At 36.3% G+C, this 20039-nt stretch overlaps 1 pseudogene; it reads left to right on the top strand.

Annotated features, from left to right (window-relative positions):
* LOC149258594 (putative E3 ubiquitin-protein ligase RZFP34) overlaps positions 1–20039 on the top strand; it is a 115613-nt pseudogene that overhangs the window by 16251 nt on the left and 79323 nt on the right.

Raw genomic sequence — 20039 nt, 5'->3', positions numbered from 1 at the left:
TGTGCATAAAATTTAGAGGTAAACACTACAATGCTTCTTGAGTTATTTTAAAAATGATTATGCATTGTCATTTTGCAGGTTCAACAAACCTGCGTTACTTGTGGTGTTTGTATGGGAAAGTACTTCTGTGAAAAATGTGATTTCTTTGATGACGAGGTACGTTTTTAAATGCGTTTTCAGGTTTAATAGTTTCGGTTTAGGAAAACAAAGAGTTTCACTCTTACAAAATTATAAAAAGATGGTTTGGATGTATACGCTTTTGGTTCTAATTGTACTTGCCACTTTGGTTTTCCAGGACTCAAAATAGCAATACCACTGTGACGGATGTGGAATTTGCAGGTATGCTTTTCTCTTTTTCCTTTGATGTTTCTCACTCTCTTGTAAAGTAATCTTTCATGCTATTGTGAAATGTATTAGATGTATTTCTTGCCTTTGACTTTAGCTACTTGTGCTGGTTTTCAGAACTGGCGGCAACGATAATTTCTTCCACTGTTATAAATGTGGTATGTTCTTTATGACTTCTCAAATTATCACTGCTTCTTCTCAAATTATCACCGCTTCTTCCCTTGTTTCATTGTAGTGCGAGAATGATTTATTTGCTCATGTACCTTTTTCTAGGATGTTGCTACTCTATCCGCTTGAAGGATTGCCACCCTTGTGTGGAAAAAGCAATGCACCACAACTACCCTGTGTGTTTTGAGGTAGGTCACACTTATCTGCATAGTGTAGTAATTGTAGTTTTCTTTTTATAGCATAATTTAGACTGAAGTTATTTAGATATCTGAACCCTCGTCTGTTGACTCCTCTACCATATTTATTCGACTCTACAAAGCTTATCAGTGTATTGCCTTGTGGTCACACTATTCACATGCATTGCTTGAAAGAGATGCACGAACATCTTCAGTAAGTTTCATATGTGGCTTGTTTTGTGCCCTGGCTCGCAACCTCTTGTTATGACTTCTAATTGAATGGGTCGACTCGAGCTAATTGTAGCTGCTTATTAATATGGAACTTTTTGCCATTCGAAGCCATGTTTTTTGAACCCATACTACATGTTGATGCTTGTTAAGCTCTTCATTATTATATGGTATAATTATTGTTTATCAATGTTTTGGAACCCATACTGCATGTTGATGCTTGTTAAGCTCTTCATTATTATATGGTATAATTACTGTTTATCAATGTTGAAGTGTTATATGTGTCTTCATGTATAAATTTAATTTGTTTTTCGGTAGACAACATTCCTCGTGATTTATATTCTGCATTTTCTATTACTTTACACTGATAATATTCTGCACTTTCTATTACTTTTCACTGATAATCGACCGCAATACAAGATGTTGTATGACGATGTCTTTTATCAATGTTGAAGTGCTATATGTGTCTTCATGTATAAAACTGGTTGTTGAACAATAATTTATCCTGTCTGCAAGAGAGGGCTGTGCATCTGCCAAAATTCTTCATAGTGGATCTTGTTTATATGTTTTTTAATAATTGACTTTGAAGTTTACAAATAGTTGGATGGATATTATTTGCTAGGCTAAAGAAATTATTCTACAAATCCACTATGGTTGTGAGCAATGAATATTTATAGTTATGTTATTAAATATTTGGATGGATTTTATCAGCAAGGCTGAATCTACTATTTTGTAATGCAAAATAGTCTTGCGATGTGTTTGCAAAAATATGTTCTTGAATATTTGCATGGATTTTATCTGACTGTTTATCTGTCGGACTAAAGTGAGTGATTATGGAATGTTTAGTGGTTGTATCAATTTGTTTGGAAAATTTTGTTTTTGAATACTTGGGAAGAGATTAGTTTGAAATGCACAGTAGTTGTGAGCAATCTGTTTGCAAAAGTGCGAGTTGTTGCAATGCTCAAGTGAGAAGTTTCTTTTGGAAAATTGTTTTGCCATTGTTTTTGTGATGGTGCAGTTTTAGCTAGTATTCATTTTTATTCCTTGTGAAATTTTATTCATTCTTTCCATATGGCCAATTCATTGTTAGTTTGTTGTTGCCGTCTCGTCATGGCCACACTTGGCGAGCCACAATGTGGCTAACTCATTATTGTCAATATAGTGCATCTCGGCCACTTTGTCAATTTAATGATGACTTGAAGAAACTCTTCAAGTGTCATGTTTCATTATCCAGTGTGAATTTTTATGTCTTCTTCCCATGTGGCCAAATCATTGTCAATTCAGTGCATCTCGGTCACCGTGTCAATTTACAACACATGGTGGTTGAAGAGTTTCACGGTTAACTACTTAACGCTTTGTTCTGATTTTTCATGAAACCCTCATTCCCAGTTTTCAGGAATCATTCATTTTCAATTTTCCAACCAAATTAATTTTTAAATAAAAGAATGAAACACTCGTTCTCAAATAAAAATGTTCTACAATTCTTCTGAATAATGGAAATTTCCAGCTTATTTGCTTATATCAAACATTTGTGTAGGGTTTCAACCAATTAGCATTTCATTGAGTATGTATTTACAAATCAATGATTTTGGGATCAAATCCCACAAAGCAATTCTATATATGCTCTTCAAATTCCTTCAAGCTTTTGAAAGTAAAACCAATGAATTATCAAATTTTAATACAATTAAAAACAATTAGAAAGCCTTTAGCCATCCCAAATTGCTCATCCTTTAGGTTTGAGCCAACATCTCTTCTAGAAAAATTCAACAATTCCAATTTAATAATCCTATTGGCCTATTGTTGTACCTTTTGGGACAATTGCTAACGAGTTGTCCCACAAAATGTGTTTCAAAGTTTCTGCTTTCAGACAAGAGAGGAAAAACCTATTTGAAAGACCATGAAGATGCCAGTGAAGAAAACTAACCAGTTGCAACTGAACCTAATCCCAAAAAGACCTTGCAAACATGTTGTCCCACAAAATGTTCTTCACAGTTTCCGCTTTTGGACAAGAGAGGCAAAGTCTATTTGAAAGACAGGAGGGATGTAGTGCCCTATCATAAACATGATATCGTCTGTGAGTATAATGTGAATTATGGCATCCCACTTCTTGACATAATTTATGTTTTCGTATGTTAACTCATGCAAGTGTTGTTGTCCTCTTGTCATTTTTTATCCTGTTACTATTGTTCTTTTTTCAAAAACTCGGTACAATTAAAGTTAGCTTCATGTCTCAACCATAATGATTGCCTGGTTCGAGACCAACATCATGATCGGACTGTATAATATTGTGAAATATTATCTTGGAGCATTGAAGGCATTCAACCCATATTATATATATTATTACTTTCATGAATATCACAAACAAGGATGGGTGATGCTTTGAGGTGTATTCTTATGTATAGCAGGTATTGATTATTCTCATGACGATATGTGTCTCATTTTATCACGTAGTATACTTGGAATTGTTTTCTAACTCAATTGATAAATCCATACCAATGATTTTATCAAACAAAATTCATAACGTCATCCCAATTATATATTTTAAAGCTATACAAATAGAAACACTAACATCAGTTCTTTGTTCTGATTGGATCTAGGTGCCGAAGCCATGTTCGTAGACTTGGGCCATTTCAAAAGGAAATCAATCCAAGTCCAAGCTATATGTCAAGGACAGAATTATTAGTATTTCATCATACCTGTGTGCTTCATCCTCTTTAAGTTTTAGTACCATCCAAGCTATATGTCAAGGATAGAATTATTAGTATTTCATCATACCTGTGTGCTTCATCCTCCATAAGTTTTAGTACCATAATGAGAAATTTGGGTTTTTTTGGTGCATCTTGCTTTTTTGTGTGTTGGTTTACCCATCTCTGCTTATCACATATACGGGACAAGCGACTTATTTGATAAAAAACCTAGGGGACATACGCTGTACATTTTACAAAGCAATACTACAGCCTGTGTATTTGCCAATGTTCATTGTTGCCACTTTAGCAGCCATTGTAGCCAGTCAAGCATTGATTACAACAACATTCTCAATCATAAGGCAGTCCATGGATCTTAGTTGGTTCCCTCGAGTGAATATTGTGCATACCTCACAAAATTACGAGGGTTAGATCTATTCACCTGAAGTTAACTATGTTCTCATGGTTATCTGCCTTGAAATTGTCGTAGGATTCCGGGATGGAACACAATTTGGCAATGCATATGGTAAGAATATATGAAATATCCATATTCAAAACACACATAACTAATAGTTTTAAGTGTAACTCAATATCATCCACCCTTGCTTTCAACAATGTCCATTCACATGTCACTATTCTTCTGCATACTATTATTTACAAAATATCCATATTCAGCATACACACAACTAACAATTTCAATTGCGACTCATTATCATCCACCCTTGCTTTCAACAATGCCCATTCACATGTCGCTATTCTTCCATACTCTATGCCTTACGGTGTTTCTTTTGCAACATCAGGGGCAAATGCTAGTATTTAATGTTTTACACCTATGTAGTGTGGAATGCATTCGATATTTTGGCATTTAGTGCGCTGAAGCTTTAAAACGAAAATTCAAAACCAATTTTAATTTTATATTTTGCATTTGGAAAATACTTTATTTATTAGATATAAATATTACCCACAAATGTTATCCATGGAGTAAATAATATGAAATTACATTGTACTATTACATTAACACTTAAAAATCATATATACTTAAAATAAATTAGGCTACTCATAAAATTGATCTTTGATATTTTATGGGGTTTGACTTGTTAGCATATTTATTTCTAAGTTTTAATAATATAGGCTTGATTATATAATAGGTATATGTTTAATAATTTGTAAACTATATTGGATATTTCGTTAAATAGTTTGTCACAATAGATTTGATAAAATTATATTTAAAAATATGAAATTTACATTATTAGGATTTTATTTCTCTTCAGATTTCTGGATTTGTAGATTACTGTTAATTACAGAGGTATGCAAATTAAATTTATGCAGAAAATAGAGAAAAATGAAATAAAAACTTGAAAACCACGATTTGAAACAAGATATGATCTTGGAAACCCTTTTAGAAGAAAACCTAGTTGGAAGATGAGATTGCTCTTCTCTATTTCTCGGAATAGAAAATGGTTGTGAATACAAATAAGTATGGCCTACGGCTTGTGGGCTACTACAGTGAAAAAATCCTCTTTGTGTGCTCTATCCCCTATCCCTATTAGCTATTTTTGCTCATCTATGGAACAAAATGCATTTGAAAAGAATGGAATCGCTTTTCCTCCTAGTGGCTTGATTATAATATAACCTGATAGCCTAATAGTGGTTATGTTTTACTACCTCAACTCTTAACCAAAGTTACAATATGGACTCTTCAAAAGTATTCTTCATCATAATCATGTGGCTAGTCCCTTTCATCATGAATAATGGGGGTTGACATGACATCCTGATCCAGGAGGATCTCGTCAGCATTCAGTTTGGTGTCGTTCAGTTTCGACAATGTTGATATGGTTCAGGGTGTTCAGGTGATGTTAATGGTTTTCATGGTAATGGGTTTGTATTTGGTTTTTGACAAGTTTTCGTCGACAATTTTGCCAGGGTTGATCATTAACGTTGGTTTTTTTGTCCATTTACAAGGTTTGGTTTTCGTCATGTGACAAATGTTTCTAATGTCGCTTGTGACATTAGGTGGTAAATGGGTTTTTCTCTATTTGATGTAAAGTCTTAATGTAAAACCCTAAACCTAGAACTTAATGCAACATTCAAGAATGCATTAAAAAACATAATGTCTAAACCTTTACCATGTAATAAAATACATTAAACCTAAATCCTAAACGTAACCCTAATCCTAATCCTATCACATTACAACTATGTGTTAAAACCTAACACATAAACCCTAAACCTATGCTCTTTACCCTTTGTATTAACTCTCGACCTTTGAAAATATATGTAAATACATATAAAACAATACAAAACATTAAAATACATTAACACAGTCATAAGCCACAGCCTTGACCATGCAGGAGAAGACTGCGGGTTGTAAAGCCATGTGGCTAGATGTGTGTAAACGTCAGAGGTTAGAATTCACCGCAGCATCAAACCGCAGCGGATATACCATTGGACATGTGAACAATCAAGCAGAGTTTTGATTGACCGTTGGGTTATGTAACTGCGCGGGGAAGTTAACCAGAACCATGTTCATGTGAACAGGCAGAGGTAAGGTGAAGTGTTAACTGTCGACGGAGTTCAGTCTAATCGTAACAGAAACCGCGGGAGAAGACTATTGACTTGTGAATAGGTTACACCGAAACTGCGGGAGCACTGTTAGCCGAGATCGTCGGGGAAGCACGGAGGTGGCAACCTGTGGCTAGTCACATGTAACCGTCAGCCTCCTCTGCCGAGTTAACCTGACCACCAGCGGGTTTTGTATAACCAAAGTGTATTTTGGGTTTTTTGTTATGGTTTTGTGCTATTTTTAATACAAAGACCATGTAACCTCTTCATTAGGTGTCATTGTATGACTAGACCGAGACCAAACCACCCCCAGATTGTAACCGCATTCCTAAACTCAGCCTAAGGAGTTTGAATGCACCTGGTGGATATTAGAAAGACAGTTTTTATTCATTGAACAGGGGAGAGTGATTTGGTTTTTGTATGCAGATTCTGGAGGACATATGCAGTTTTTGTTTTCAGTGTAACAGGAGCATACAGAGTAGGAATTGGGAACCATGATAGGCATTGGAAAGCTGGTTTAGAGAGCTATCCTTTAATAGAGACTAGAAGTGCCTACGTGCACATTCAGTTTGGTCAAATCTCTGTGTAATCGACCTCTTCTGTTTCAATCCTAATAAAGCGATCACCCATCTTGAAAGCAGACTCAGATATGTAGTCCATCAGGGATGAACTCTGTAATCAAATTTGTTGTCTAGTATCATTGTGTTTTTACTGTTTTCACTTCTGTTATGCATCTTACTTATGTTTAATCTGCTATCGTAAAGTCTTCTTCTCAAGCAGTTTTCTTCGATTTTCGCACTTTCAGTTAACATTCAAATCATTAATGGCTAATCAATTCTATGTCAGTTTTTAACTTATGATCATTTAAGATCATATAATTTGGTATCAAAGTAGGTTTCATTTTTAGAATTTTCCATTGAATGTTAACCATTGCAAAGTTGCAACAAGCAGAAGGAATCCTTGAGTAGATTGATCCAAATATTGGAAAGCGATGAGTCGTTCATAAGTCAACCATGATAGGATCTGATGCAGGTGAAAATATTGAAACTAAGAGGAGTGATGAATAGTTTCAGCAAGCATTCTTGACTATGCAACAGATGTTGGGAGAATTGTATGGAGACAAGAAGGCGAGAGATGCAACTTCTTCTTCAAAGACATCGAAGAAGGACAAAGGTAAATGCAATGTTGATAAACCTCCTTCACCTCCATCATCTCCATCATCGTCTTCTTCTTCTTCTTCTTCCAGTGCAGAATATGAAACAGAAAAGAAACCTAAGAAAACATCTCTTTTGAAACTTGATGTAAAATTTGAGTTACTTATTTATGCTGGTGAAATGAATCCTAAAAAGCTAGATAGTTAGATTAAGAAGTTAGAAGTTTATAGTCGCATTCAAAACATTTTTGATGATAAAACAAAAATTCAGTTAGCTACACTTAGAATGGGGGGAGCAACTTTAATCTAGTGGGAAAGTAAAACTCAAATAGATGTAAAGCGAAAAGGAAAAGTCATCTCTTCATGGTCTAAGTTTTTAAAAGCTCTTAGGAAACAATTCTATCATTTAGGATACATGCAGCAAGATGTTATTTATTAGCAACATTTGAGGTAAGATAAAGGGTAGAATGTTTAGGAGTTTACTCAGTAGTTCAGAAAGAAAGCATTGGCGCTTGGTATTTCATTGGATACACATGAAACTTTATTAAAATATGTCGGCAGTTTACATTCATATTTGCAGCATACATTATTGATGTTTAATCCTAATGATTTTGATGAAGTGTGTGTTCAGGCCATACATATTGAATCAGGTGGCAGACCATTCAAGTTTTCATCACAGTCATCCAAAGAGTTGGAAATCAAATATTCCAATGACAGTAAGGGGAAGAACAATTCGAAGAGAAAGAAATCAGCAATAGCTCAGAAGGAAAGACCTACTTGTTCTCATTGCTAGAGAATCGGTCATGATGAATCGAAGTGTTGGAAACTTCATCCAGAACTTAAGCCCAAAAAGTTCCTTAAGGAGAAGGATGAAAAGAAGGCAATTGCAACAGTCCAGCAAGATCTAGGTTCAGATTCAGGTGATGAAAGGAGGATAACTGCTATGGTTACGACAGGTAAAACTTTTGACACTGGTTCAAGTTCGAATACTATTACATCTTCATCAAACATAAATCCTTCAAATGAGGATAAAATAGTTGAATTGTTTAACATAAGGATAACTTCTAAGCACACAAAGATAGATATAATGTGTGACAGTGGATCACAGGCCAATCTAATATTTGAATATTTAGTTAAGAGTTTGGGTTTGGAAACACGGAATCATCCAAGACCTTACCCATTAGGATGGCTAAATAAATCAACTCAAATAAAAGTCACCAAATAATGTCGATTAAGATTTGCCATTACAAAAAATTACATTGATGAAGTGGAATTAAATGTGGTTCCAGTAGACATATGTGGAGTTGTCTTAGGAAGTCCTTATCTTTATGATCATGATGCAATATTTTACAGGAGAGAACATAAATATCACCTTAAGAAAGATGGGGTTGAATTTATTTTTAGGGCACATCAAAGTAAAAATCATTTGAATATTAATGCTAATAAGATGAAACGATTAATAAGTTCAAATAAAATATTTGTAATCATGTGTGTAAAGGAATAAAATAACAAACAACATGATGCTTGTTCAAGTTATGAGTCTCAGCTTAAATATAGTTTGATCAAAGAGATAGAAACTATTCCAGTTCTATGTAAAACCAAACATCTTACTCATAAGCAGGGATTACAACATGAATTACAGTTTGTGCCTAAAGCTCCTCTTCCTAATGTCAGAATGAATCAATACAGTTCAAGTTTGGAAATTAATAGTTACAGGGATATAGGTTAGTATTGGGGAAAGTCAGTGTTAAATTTCTCTTATATTGTGTCACCATTTCATGTTTCAAACAGTTTGGAAACCTATTTTCAAGTGGAGAGGAAGCCTATTTGTTTTCATATCCAAGCCTTTTCTAAAGCATTATCAAAGTATCCAATACAGCTAAGGGAAACTTATGCAACAGGGAAAAGTGCTAATCAATGGAAACATCATTTAATGAATAAGAAAAAAGTGAGCCAAAAAAATAAACAGCTAAATCAATACTGTCAAAGACAAACTAAGTTGCAGTAATTTTGACCCTACAGTTTGATGGGTTTATTGCAACAAGTTCACTTAGTAATCAGGAAGCAGGAAAGTATGTCAAGTCAAAAAGCTGGTTTGATGTCAAGAATATCTTTGATTGTCTATGTCGTTTAGCAACATAGACTGTTAATACATGTTAATGGTATTGAAAAATATCCTGTAGAGATTGTTTTCAAAGATGGTTATGAATCACTAACTCATGGTTCTTCATGGAAAGAAATAAATTGCCATGTTCATAACAGGTTGTTTGATCATCGTCGCAAGTTGTTCATATGAAGATGGATGGAACAGGTCACCGACTCTAAATGTGCTAGGGTTAGCATCATCAGGGTCATCACTTGTAGGTGATTGATCGAATGTATTGGTACATCATCAGGACAAGGTGGAAAGTGAGGGAGCTATACCCTCATTGACTATTTGTTTAGTCAAAACTTTTGTGGTCCAAAAGCTTTCAAGTGGAGAGGATTGATCCAGGAGGATCTCGTTAGATCAGTTGCACAGGTTCATCTTCAGTGTCATTGTCAGTATTCAATTCAGTGTCCTTCAATTTTGACAGTGTAGATATGGTTCAAGTTGTTCAAGTGATGTTAATGGTTTTCATGGTAATGGGTTTGTATCTGGTTGTTGACAAGTGTTCATCAACAGTTCCACCAGGGTTGATCATCGGCATGGGTTTTGTCATCCATTTACAAGGTTTGGTTGTCGTCACGTGACAAATGTTTCTAATGTTGCTTGTAACATTAAGTGGTAAATGGGTTTTTCTCTATTTGATGTAAAGTCCTAATGTAAAACCCTAAACCTAGATCTTAATGAAACATTCAGAAAGGCATTAAAAAACCTAATGTCTAAACCTGTACCGTGTAATAAAATACATTAAACCTAAATACTAAACCTAACCCTAATCCTAATCCTATCACATTACAAATATGTGTTAAAACCTAACACATAAACCCTAAACCTATGCTCTTTACCCTTTGTATTAACTCTTGGCATTTTCAAATATATGTAAATACATATAAAACAATACAAAACATTAAAATACATTAACAAAGTCATAATTCGCAGCCTTGACCATGCAGGAGAAGACCACGGGTTGTAAATCCATGTGACTAGATGTGTGTAAATGTCGGAGGTTAGAATTCATTGCAGCATCAAAATGCAACAGATATACCGTTGGACATGTGAATAGTCAAGTGGAATTTTGATTGACCATCGGGTTATGTAACCGCGTGGGGAAGTTTACTAGAACCGTGTTCATGTGAATAGGTAGAGGTAAGGCAGAGTGTTAGTTGTCGGCAAAGTTCAGTCTAACCGTAACAGAAACTGCGGGAGAAGACTATTGACTTGTGAACGGGTTACGCCAGAACTGTTGGAGCACTGTCAGCGAAGACCGTCAGGGCAAGCGCAGAGATGGAAACCTATGGTTTGTCCCATGTAACCGTCAGGCTCCTCCATACAGTTAACCTGACCGCCAATGGGTTTTGTATAACCAAAGTGTATTTTGGGTTTTTTGCTATGGTTTTGTGCTATTTTTAATACAAAGACCATGTAACCTCTTCATTAGGTGTCATTGTATGACTAGACCGAGACCAAACCACCCCCAGATTGCAAGCTATTCATTCCTAAACTTAGCCTAAGGAGTTTGAACGCACCTGGTGGATGTTAAAAAGGCAATTTTTGTTCATTGAATAGGGGAGAGTGATTTGGTTTTTGTATGCAGATTCTGGAGGACATAGGCATTTTTTATGTTCAGTGTAACAAGAGAATTCAGATTCGGAATTGGGAACCATGATAGGCGTTGGAAATCTGGTTCAGAGAGCTATCCTTTGACAGTGACCAGAAGTGCCTACGTGCACATTTAGTTTGGTCAAATATCTGTGTAATAGACCTCTTCTGTTTTAATCCTAATAAAGCGGTCGCCCATCTTGAAAGCGGACCCAGAGACGTAGTCCATTAGGGACGAACTCTGTAATCAACTTTTTGGTTTGGTATCACTGTGGTTTTACTGTTTTCACTTCTGTTATGCATCTTACTTATGTTTAATCAGCTGTAGTAAAATATTCTTCTCAAGAAGTTTTCTTCGATTTCCACACTTTCAGTTAACATTCAAATCATTAATGGCTAATCAATTCTACATTATTTTTTAACTTATGATCATTTCAGATCACATCCTCTCAAATTATGATGGTGAAAACAGGAAGGTGAACTTATGAGTGGATAACATTTGCATACAGACTCTGATTGAGGCAATTCTTGCACCATTGGAAAGGTACTTATGTGTAAATATGAAAAAAAGGTTGCAACACTAAAGCCGAAAATTTTTACCCCCCAAAAAATGTCATTTGATAACTAAAAAATCTTTTTGAAGGTTTTAGACCCTAATTTGCCAAACAGGGTCCTGTAGGTAAAAATGGTCCTCTGAGTTGATTCCTCCACTTTTTCCACTCTAAAAACATCAAAATGGATGAAAAATAATATAATGATCCAATCTGGAACACACCTCCCCATTTTGGGAGGATTTTGGTCCCCAAAAGCTTCTAATTGAATGAGGTGAGGAAAAAAGAAATCCACCTTCTCTCGGGTAGACCATTTATCTTTTCCTAGAAGTTGTCCTCTCAAACCAGTTATCCAAAGGCCATGCTACCTGGTTCTTGTAGTGTTGGACCTATTCTGGAAAATTGTATCCTCTATCAACTCTACTTGAACATATGGTGCCAAATCCTCCAGCGAAGGTAGGGCCTATTCTTCTTGCTGATCTAGCATGGAAGGTTCATAGAGCTTCAGATTCTCCACATTCACAATGAAGTAAATGCGCATGTGTGGGGTTAGATTGTGTCTATTGGCATTATCTCCCACGTTTTCTAGTATCTCAAAGGGACCATTGATGTACCTCCAAATTAGATACAAATTAAGGTCCATCTAACCTTTCTTAAGCACACTTAATATTTCCTTTTGCAATTAATAATGCATTTTTTAGCTTTAATATGTTCTTAGACATGTTTATAGATGATTAGCATATATTTTGTGCCTAATGGATTTATTGTGCAGGATATTGAGAATATTTGATGCAGATCATAGGAAGTCCAATCTAGAGAAAAATAAGGGACCTGCTCCCTATTACAAGATGATTAAAACTTGGTTGGCTTAGAGCAACCATTACTCTTCCTTATAGTTACGAGGTCACAGGGAACCAGATCCTATTTTATTGGGATTTCAGAGGGAAGCAATAATTTCTTCAATGAGGTTGCTCCTCAATCATTATTTGTATAAGTATGAGGCCTTAGTAGCCCATTGGAGATTCAAAAACTCTAGGAGGAGATAGTCAACAATTGAGAAAATATTTCTTGCATGTTATTTTAGTTTTGTGGTGTACTTTCATGTATGGAGACATTTTTTGATTAATGAAAAGCACTCATTTGTTTCCAAACTGATATTTCTTTAGGGACTCGATTCTCCTTGGGTTAGGCCCAAGCCAAGCACTTAGCCCCCCTCTTTATGTCTTTATTATCCATGCATTGGTTCATGTAGTCATTGCTATGATTTCATTGATAAATATTATTTTCTGCAAGTGGATAAAATATGTTTCTTATAAGTTTTCTTATGCATCTTGTTTAAGTGAATTTATCCATATTTCTTTTATGATTGAGTACTCTTTCTCATGCAATAGCCTACCTATATTGTTGTTCACATATTTTTGCATTATGTGTAAATAAATTAATGTTTTGTAGAGCTATAAAATAGCCCAAATTTTCTTATTCCTTGCATGAACTTATCCATTTGAGGCATACGAGCTTGGAAAATGTTCCTTTACCCTTCTACAACATTCCTCCACCTTCTTCACCCCTCAAACTGTACTTAGACATCATAAAATTGCTCTCAATTGTTTCATGTAGAAAAATAGGGTCATCCTATACTAGTACATAGATTGCCTTAGAATGCCTCCATATTTGTACCCAAAGCATGTTTATCATTCCTTACCATATTACAATTCTCATTAGACCATAGAGATGGATTTTATAGGTTTAGAGAACCCCTAAAAACTTTACCCTAGTAGTTGTAGCTTTCTTTATACAATTAGGGTTTTTTATTTATATGTCTTCTTTAAGCTACAAGTTGATTTATTATGCCATAGAATATGATTGATTTGTCTCCAATATTCTTAAAATTAATTGTTTTTTTTCTTGCAATTAGCATAGGTTTCTTTCTTATTATTTACTTTCTTGCAATTAACATAGATTTATTTCCTACAAAACAGAGTAGGTTTACTTCTTGTCATTTACCTTTCTACAATTAGATTAGGGTTTACCTTATGTCATTTTCTTTTTGTAAGATAGAATATGGATTTCTTTATGATGTTTTTTTTGAGCAAGCAAGATTAGGCCTATTTTCTTTTCATTGGTTTTTTGAGAATTTCTTGTAGCTTAGATATCAAAAGTGGTCTTTATGCATTTTTAGCTTCTCTTCAACTGCACCAGATCAAACAAAGAAGGACACATTGCATGCTACACACATAATGTTGATACCTCTTAAGTTTGTACAAACCTCGAGTTGATAATTAAAGTTGAGGCCTTCATGAGTTTCAATATTCTTGTTGTAACATTGAGGGCCATCACTTTTTGGCATTGTTTCCGGAGAGGTGTCAAATTATGTACTATTTTCTTACCTATTTGATCCACTTCTTTTATTTTCTACAAAAACAAAAGAATCAAAATTAGCCATTATTCATCTCAAAAATATAAAATTACATTGCATTAGCATTCTCATTCAAAAAAAAATAAAAAACAAAAAACTATTTTTTGAATACCACAACCCCCGCTTGAACATGTGGTGCAGTAAGAACCACATCACCATCCAATTTTAAAGGTAGAAGTGTAAGAGGTGCTAGAAAAGGTAGAAGAAATGGATGGAGATTATGACAATGAGGAAGACCCTCTTGGATTTCCCATTTAGGATATTGATATAAACGTTCAATGTATGAAGGACATTCCTCCATCTTCTCTTCCCAACTTCTATGGTATGAGACTGGGAGACCCATAAACCTTTCATTTTGAATTTGAAATACTTTGCAAATCTTATAATTACTTATTAGGCGCTAAAAAATGGAAATTGTTTCTGACAACATTTAAGGATAGAGCTCTTGAATGGTTCATGAGTTTGGGGACTAATTCAATAAGATCATGGAATGATATGCAAAGGATATTTCTAGAAAAACATAAAGACTATTTTATACATCATGATATTAAAGAGGAAATCTTTAAAATGACTAAGAAAATAAGATGAGAGCCTTTAGGATATGATAGGGAGATTTATGTGTAATGTTAAGAGGGAAATTTTGCATAATTTATGATTTGACACACTAAAAACCCTCTTACTTAGAACAATAAAAGATGAGTGATTGATCTCCATAATCTAATGGGTAAAAGGGATGTATCCTAGTTATCATTCAAAGAAATTTGTGGAATATGTAAGAACATATCAAAAGGAAGGGCAAGAGTAAGTAAACCAACATTGAGATTGGTAAGTCAAGCTGAACTTTGTGATTTGTTAAATAACATGAAAACATAATTATTAGAAATATAAATGAATAAATATATATGTTAAGAATGCAAAATAAGCAAAAAAATAATGTTGAAATTTTTGCCATTGTGCAAAATCACTTGCTACAAGATAGTTTCCATCAGTACTTGGATTGAGAGCATTTTCCCAAGAGATAATAGAGAAAATAAAACACCTAAACATGCAGCTCCAAGGAGACTTTGGAAATTTCTTCAATCAAGTATGGTGCAATATCCTCCCCAACAATTTCAAACTTATACTCAATAATCCAAAAATAATTGGAATACCCTATTATCTTGGCAACCTGGCAACCTTTGCCACCCCATTCTCAAAATCAATCTTGGAAACAATGTTGGAAAGGATATTATGGAATGCATTCACAATATTGCCCATATTTTCCTCAATATCCTTAGCATCCTCAATTCCAACCTCAATACCATCCATCTCCACCACAATCACAACCTCAACCACATCCATCTCAAAAATCCAATCCCACTCAACTCTTTGCACAACGATTTCTGAACCAAACAAGAAAGTAACTCATCCCACTTAGAATGGTGAGGTATAAACTTTCCAAACAACTCCTCTTAATATAAGTAATATTCATCCTGTTATGCTCTTGACTTCCGATAAATTCCAGAATACCAAATATGCGAAGAAATACAACCCAGAACACAGAACAAAATGAGAAAACAGCAAGTATTTTATTATTCAGAGATGAAAGCAATGTTCACTTGCCTCTTCGAGCAGGAAACCTTTAGCAGAGCAGAGCTCAATTACAAAATAAGACTCGATATTTCTCAATGGGGAGTCTCTATTCTTTATATAGGATTCATACATACAATACCATGGATCATTACCATGGTTCTCTCAATACCATCTATTTAATACCATGGCCCATTTGCAACTAATTATGGTCCCTTTCTTAAATGCGGGTCAACCACTTACAATTATTAATACAGGATTTATTGACTCTTTAACTAACTATAACTATGACTCGACCCTATTACATAAATAAAGGGGTTAGGATTGGACCCTAACATGCCCTCCCCCATCAAAAGCAGCCTTGTCCTCAAGGCTAAAGTTGTGGAAACTGTTGAAGAATAGTGGTTGGTTCCTAGGTCGCATCTTCTGGAGAGGTGTCTTTCCACTTGACGAGGACTTCCTTGATCATGTGGTCGCGCATATGTCGTTCTCACGTATCGAGGACCTGTTTAGGTTGGAGCCAGAGTGAATCTTCTTCATCCAATTCAGGTAGACTGGTTTGAATTCTGCAATTGTTCCCCACCACTTTCTTGAAGCATGATACATGGAAGATTGGATGGATTTTTGAAGTTGGTGGCAAGGCCAGCTTGTAGGCTACTGCTCCTATGCACTGAAGTATTTGATAAGGTCCGTATAATTTTGGAGCCAATTTTTGGCAGCCCTTTTCTTTGAGAGATATTTAATTATATGGTTGCAGCCACAGGAATACCCGATCTCCTTCTTGAAATGTGCCTCTGAACGATGTTGGTGTGCCTGTTGCTTCATTCAATTCTAAGCTTGATGGAGATTATCTTTGAGATGGGCTATCATAGCTGCACGGTTCTATAAGAGTTGATCCACTGCTTGCACCTTAGAGCATCCAGGGATATAATAAATAGGTGAAGGTGGGAGTTGGCCATACATTGCTTCATATGGAGTCATCTTGGTGGCTGCATGATACTTAGTATTATACCACCATTCAGCTAAAAGTAGCCACTATACCCATTGATGTTACTTTTCTAAAGTGAAGCACCTTAGGTATGTCTCCAAACATTTTTTGATTGCTTCATTTTGACCATCAATTTGGGGATGATAGGAAGTACTTAGTTGGAGTTGGGTGCCTTGTAGCTTGAAAAGTTCTTGCCAAAAGTTCCTGCTCCATGCAAGTGGGCATGCCATGCAGTTTGAAGATCTGGTCCATGAAAGATTGAGCCACCAAAGTGGGGGTAAATGGGTGGGGTAAAGCGCAAAAATGAGCATATTTAGAAAGTATGTCCACAACCACCGTGATGATTGATTTGTTGCCTTACTTCGGGAGACCAGTAATGAAATCCATAGAAACATCCATCTAGATGAAGGCAGGGATTGGCAATGGTTGTAAGGTGCTTGGTAACTTGACTGTTTCTCCTTTGTGGTGTTGACTCACCTCACATTCAGCTACAAAAGTAAGAATGCTAGTTTTCATGCCTGTCCAAAAGAAAGAACGATGAGTGCGAGCATAATTATTCTGAAAGTCTGCATGGCCTGCAGTGGGAGATGAGTGCATCTTTTCTAAAATGCATGTTTTGAGGGTGGATGTCGGCGATATAACTACTCTATCATTGTAGCGGAGAATCTCATCCTTCCAAGAGTATCCAACTGAGGAATTAGAATGAGTTGGGAGAGAGGGGGGTGTGAAAACCATTCCTTATGGGCTTCTTCAATCCAATCTGGTATGGGAAGAGAGATTGATAGCAGGGTGCTTTCATCCTCAAATTGGCGTGATAAAGCATCTACTACTATATTGTCATGCCCTTTCTTGTAAATTATCTCATAATCATATCCCAACATTTTGGCCAGCCATTTATTTTGCTGGGGTGAGGATAGATGTTGCTCCAAAAAATATTTGAGGCTTTGATGGTCTGTACGGATTTGGAAATGCCGCCCCAATAAGTATGGTTTCCAGGTATCTACTGCATGCAATATGGCCATCATCTCCTTCTCATGGGTAGGTTGTCCCAGATGTTTCCCAATTTGTTGTTGGCTGGTGAAAGCCAAGGTTTGACCTTCCTGCATTAAGAAAGCACCAATACCAGTACCTGAAGCATCACATTTAATCACAAAATGTTTGGTGAAGTTGGGTAGTGCCAATACAGGAGTGAACACATGGCCTATTTGAGAGCCATAAATGCCTGTTATGTTGCATCAGTCTAGAGGAATGAATTTTCTTGAGAAGGTTAGTGAGGGGTCTAGAAATGCGACCATAATTGCGGAAAAATTTGCGATAGTATTCAGTGAGACCCAAGAATCCCCTCAAACTCTTCAAGGTTTTTGGTTGGGGCTAATCTTGCATTGCCTGTATATTTTTGGGATCCACCGGAACACCTTCATGACCCACAATGTGGCCCAAATACTCGACTTCTTCCATGCCAAAAGAGAACTTGAACAATTTGACAAATAATTTGTGATTTAGGAGCAGTTGCAAGAGTAGGTCTACATGCTGAAGATGTTTTCCCCAAGTTAGGTTGTAGATGAGAATGTCATCAAAGAAAACGAGGACAAATTTTTGGAGATATGGTTTCAGCAGGTGATTCATGAGGCTTTGAAAAGTGGATGGGGCATTACAGAGACCAAATGGCATGAACAAGAATTCATAATGGCCTTCATGAGTTCCAAGAGCAGTCTTGGGAATGTCTACTTATTTCATGCATATTTGGTGATAGCCAGAGCAAATATCTAGCTTAGTAAAGAATTGAGCACCATGTAGTTCATCAAGCAGATCATCAACAATTGGGATAGGGAATTTGTCTTTGATAGTGAGCTTGTTGAGGGCCTTGAAGTTCGGACACATGCACCATTCCCCATCTTTCTTGAGCACCATGACCACTGGTGATGAATAAGGACTGATGCTAGGACGAATAACACCTACTTTAAGGAGTTTCTTGATGATTTTTTCAATTTCATTCTTTTGGGCGAAAGGATATCCATATGGGCACACATTTGGCAGCTGTGCCCCTGGGACCAAAGTGATGCTATGATCATGTTCCCCTCTAGAGGGTGGAAGCTCTTTAGGTTTGTCAAATACCTGTTGGTGGTGATTGAAGACCCATTGCATCTCAGGATGAATATGAAGAGTAGTGGGATCTATGGCATGGATGGAATTAAATTGGGCATAACTCCATGACGGCCCTTTTTCAACAACTTTTCCATGCGATGCGAGTTGATGATAGAAGGAGAACCTACCTGGAGTCCACGGAGGGTATGCATGTGGTCATTCTGCTTAAAGTTCATATATAACTCTTGGAAATACATGGTGATTGGGCCTAGTGTGCGAATCCATTCAACACCCAAGACAATGTCACAACCACCCATGTTAATCGCAAACATGTGGGTGTTTAGGTGGTAGTCTCCCATCTGAAGTTTGATATTTTCGCAACGGCCTTCACATTTCATTGTCCCCCCATTAGCAATCTGGACACGGAAATTAGAGACTGCCCTGACAAAACAATGAATAGCTTTGGTGACTCATTGATGGATAAAGTTATGAGTGCTGCCACTATCAATCAATAATACTACAACGTGATGTTTAATAAAGCCTTTGATTCTGAGAGTTTGGGGGCAGAAATGCTTGTCAAAGCATGTAGCGAGATAACTGGTTCCTCTAGTGTAGCTAGGAGTTCATCGTCCTGCTGGGTTTCCTCAACTTCATCCTTTGGTCCCTCAAGGGGTGGGGCTTCCTTAGATGAGCGGTGATCAGTAAAATGAATTTGAAAGAATTTGGGTTCCTTGCATTTATGCCCCAGGGAGTATTTGTCATCATAATAGTAGTACAATCCTTGTTTTCTTCTTTCAACCATTTCTGTTGGAGACACCTTTTAAAACTTAAGTGTTTGGGTAGGGCCCTGAACCTGGGTGGGGCATCCCTTGGCTATGAAATTTGGATGAGGTGACTGGACAGCTAAAGCCCGTTCCACTTCGATAGCCTTTGTGCAAGCATCCATCCATGTAGGTGGGTGGTGCATACGGACATGGGTTTGGATGGCTTCTTTGAGACCACTTATAAAAAATTCCAAGTAGAATTCATCTCCCAAACCTTCTGTGCGGATGGCCAATGTCTCAAAGGCTACAATGTAGTATTTTACTATACCTATCTGTCGGAGCTTAGTAAGGCGACCCAAAAAATTAGATTCTCTGTCAAAGCGGTCATAAAGAGATTTTGAGAACACCTGCCAAGTTATGTTCCCAAGATAGCATTTCTGATGCCACTACCACCATTGCCATCTCTCTTGGTCCAAGTAAAGGGCTCCCACATGTAGTTTAGTTTGATCATCTCGGATATCATTCAAAATGAAATATTGTTCCATTTGTGCTACCCATACTGCTGGATTAGAGCCATCAAATTTATACATGTCCAGCTTGGGTGGGAA

The sequence above is a fragment of the Pinus tabuliformis genome, chromosome 6 (assembly GCF_031772625.1).
Source record: "Pinus tabuliformis cultivar Carrire ecotype Pingquan chromosome 6, CPIR1, whole genome shotgun sequence".
Classification (NCBI taxonomy): Eukaryota; Viridiplantae; Streptophyta; class Pinopsida; order Pinales; family Pinaceae; genus Pinus; species Pinus tabuliformis.
The sequence above is the reverse complement of the archived record's forward strand: the minus strand, read 5'-3'. Positions and strand labels throughout refer to the sequence as shown.